This window comes from Carex rostrata, chromosome 2 (genome assembly GCF_964058835.1).
Source record: "Carex rostrata chromosome 2, lpCarRost1.2, whole genome shotgun sequence".
In the NCBI taxonomy this organism is placed as follows: domain Eukaryota; kingdom Viridiplantae; phylum Streptophyta; class Magnoliopsida; order Poales; family Cyperaceae; genus Carex; species Carex rostrata.
In genome coordinates, this window is record NC_135919.1 from 2,988,110 (window position 1) to 2,992,110 (window position 4,001).

Here is a 4,001-nt window from a genome sequence, read left to right on the forward strand (position 1 = left end):
TATCGTATCTGGGATTTTTAAAATTTGCCGTATCACCGTATCCGTATTCATGCAACATAGGTGGTTTCAAACTGTGGTTCTGGTAGAAATAAAAAAAAAAAAAATTCAAAAAGTAAGGTTATGTTTTTTTTTTAGGTGGTAAATAAAAAAATTGCGGATGAATGTCGAGCTTAAAAATATAATTTAACTATCGTGCATTCTTTAGTTTACAAATAGATGATGGTTTCAAGTCAGATTTTGTCATTGAATTATGAACATAACTTTCGTTTATTATATTAATCTCTTTTTGTTAATAATACAAGTAATCAGTATTGATTGGTCCCACTTTTTGAATGATTTCCAGACTGTTCTTGACTTTGTACGAATGATTTCCAGACCGTACAAAGAAAAAAAAAACCTACATCATTTTGACTTATCAAATCAGCAACCACTTTTCAAATGATGCAAATTGCATTCTATACTCAACTTCATATCAAATCCAACTTTGAATTTCTTTTTTCTATTTTTATTATGTACAAAATCGTTGTACATGACTTAAAAAAATAATAAAAAAATTCCCATTATTAAATAGTGATATTATACCTAACTTAAGCTGTTTCTGGATCATTCAAAATCAGGAATTTTGTGAAATGTATCAGTAGCAGCCATTTTTTTTTCTTTTTTTCCATCTAATTCAACTACTGTTGTAATTTAGATTGTTGGAAGAAAACTGGAATTTGTACAGATTGCTGGTAAAAACTGTAATTTGTACCTAATTCAACTACTGTTGTAGTGTAGATTGCTGGAAAAAACTGGTAAAAAATGAAAATTGTAATTTTGGTTGGGGTTTACGCAATTTCTGGTTCAAGCAAATTTTCAGTCCCTTATTCCAAACAGTACTGGTAAAGGATATTTTCTTCCGCTGATCCAATTAGGCAATTAGTTTGTGCCTGATATCCAGGCTCACTAATGTAGCATATGTACATAGCAGGCCTTTACTAAAATAATAAAACGCACAAAATAAACTTTTTTTTTATCTTGTTTTGATTGGAATGATCTTTCTTGATTCATACGTCAAAAAAGTTATAACTTACCTTGTCAGGCTTTCTGATACAATGACAAATGTATGATAGCTGATAAACTGACCACTCAAAGTAGTATTATTGCTTTATTGGATATATCCATAATGAAGTCATTTCAGCTGTACCTGTTATCGCTACAAATATGCAATACTATGTTTGGATGCAGGAGAATAGGACTATTTTCAGAATAGTAACACTATTCTGAATAGTAGTGCATCCAAACATGTTGAGTGTTATTTGGAATAACGCTATTCAATGCTGTTCTTCAAACTCTATCAAAAGGTGGAATAGCGATTAAGTCCAAAAAAGAGGTGCAGCGTGAGAAGAGAGAAAGAGTCCTTTTTCAGTCTCTATTCGTTACAGTTCCACCTAATCTTTTTTTAATTCGAAGCGTTTGACTTTATATTTAGGTATTCTACCTTATCCCGTTTGTCTAAATTAGTAGTATCACATGATGCATTGAAACACCAGTATAGAGGTTTCATACATTACAACTATTAATTTAAGGTGAGCTTCTGCTAGAATCATAATTTCCAGGGCTTCATTTTCCACAATTTTAATGACGGCAGGTGATCATTTTCTAATGGTTAGATTATGTTTAGATACATTGCTACAAATTAAATGATGATTGAAATTTTTTCTTTAATTGTAATTTTTACCTGATTAATTACTAGTTAGATATTTTTTTTTTTCATCTTCAACAATAAACATATTGGATAAAAAGATGCTTTAAATATTTTTAATTGCACTTGGATGAATTTCCTATTTTTAATTAGTTATTCTAGAGTGCTTCCAAATGTACCGACTTAGATATTTAGTTTTGAGAGTGCTATGAAACTGACGCTCGGCTCAATCTTTTTTACGTGTGATTTAAATTTTATTTGGAGTCGCCATTCGTAATGCAACGGGAAATACACATTCTATTTTTTTTTATGTCCATGGATAATACTAGGTTTGTGTCTTAGTTATAAATGTGGAAGGTGTTAGGCACCATACTCACTTGATAAATTGGTCTCTACTAATTCTAGCTTTCAAAATTTTATTTCAATGATAATATATGTTACAAAATGAGATAAAATAACATAACAACACCAATAAAAAGAAGGACAAAAAAAAGCAACTAAAAGAAAGTAGAAATTAATTGAAAATTTTCAAGCCACGCTGATCTTCATTCTCGTTATTAGAACGTCGTGATGATCTCTTCGGTGCCTTGGATGAATGGTTTTAGTATTTTGAGAACTCGGTTAATAGAATAGCATAACATGTTTGTCACTTATAATTTTTTGAAGCTCATTATATTAGAGTTTTATGAGAATGTTTGTAGAAAATATATTTTTTCCTTTGCTGTTTTTTTTTTTCTGTGAGTTGAATTCTCAACGTTTTTATTCTCTTTTTATGCTTTGGATGCTCTAACTAACAATGGAGACAAAATGAGGATGTAGGGGATTATTTATAGGTGAAGTTTGAAGCCTCTTGAAGCTCAGAAACGTGCTCAAACTGTTGCTAAATGCTATACCCCACAGCTGAACCTGGTTTGAACAAAGTTAAATATATTTGACTAGTGTTAGACAAAAAGTTGTGAAAATAATTGAAATATAATGATTATATATGACAGGAACAAATCCAAACCATGCATATAGGTTCTTAGAAGGTTTTACTTAATTTTAATGATCATTTTAACACATTTTAATCATGTTTATTGTCAAGAAGAAGTGGAAACATAGCAACTGGATTCTTGCTGTCCTCTTTGTTCATTTTAGAAATTTATACTATTTTTATTCAAGAAGATAAAACAGCTGAAAAATTGTAGGAATGACATGACTAGACTATATTTTTTTTAATATGCATAAATGTGTTAATTATATTGCTCTTAATCTCATTTTTTGCTACTGAAAAAAAACAGTGTTGCTGGAATTTTTTTCCCCCGAGTTCTACTAGCTGCCAAATATTTTTATATATGAGATAATATCATAAAAGATGTTCTTAATAGGTGTAAATATAAATAGATAATCTAGGGTTTTAAACTTGGGATTCCAAGTAACGTGTTTTTATATATTTTTTGGTGTTTTGGTTTTCAATACGAACTTTGTCTCTACTTCATTTATAAGGAGAATTTAATTAGCAATTTTTTTTTTTTTTAAACAATGATATATTTCATGGTAATATATTTGTGAAAAATTAGTCTAATTAATTTTTTGAAAACATGCACGTGTGAAGGATCAAGAATCATCCTGAAAATTGCAATTGAAGTGGTGCAAAAGCAAGAATCTTGCTGAAAGGTTTTCAAGAGCAGCTTTTTATGGCCCTGTAATGTCATATTTGACTTATGTGATTCTACATTGTTTGGTTGCTTTCATGACTATTCCAATTCGTGTATGATGTTTTTATGCTTATTAAGGCTTCAAACATGACTTGATCTGCATGAAATAGTAACTCTTGATGTTTCACAACATACAAAAATTAATTCTCCAGTTCTAGACTATTTAATATATGGCTAAAAGAAGCACAAAGAATATTGTTATTTGCATATTGCATCAGCTCAAGATTTACATTCTGAGATGAAAAGAAAATTTGCTTGATCCAAATGCTAATTCGTAGTAAAATAATGCATAAATTTAAAGAGTTGCGTACTTCAAAAATTATTCCAATAAATCATGGTTTTGCTCTAGAAATAACTTTGATATGACTAAATCATGCTTATTTCTCTTGAAAACATTTTCATTTGAAATAAAAAAGGAGATATTTTGTGTTAATAAATATAATTTTTTTGATACATTGACATAATTTTTTTGTAAGATGCAAAAACATTAAAAACTCAGACACAAGTAGACATTGACTTGAAATGAGATACAAGAATCTTGCTGACACTTCCTTTTTGTGCAGCATTGACTTGAAATGAGATACAAGAATTTTGCTGACACTTCCTTTTTGTGCAGCAGG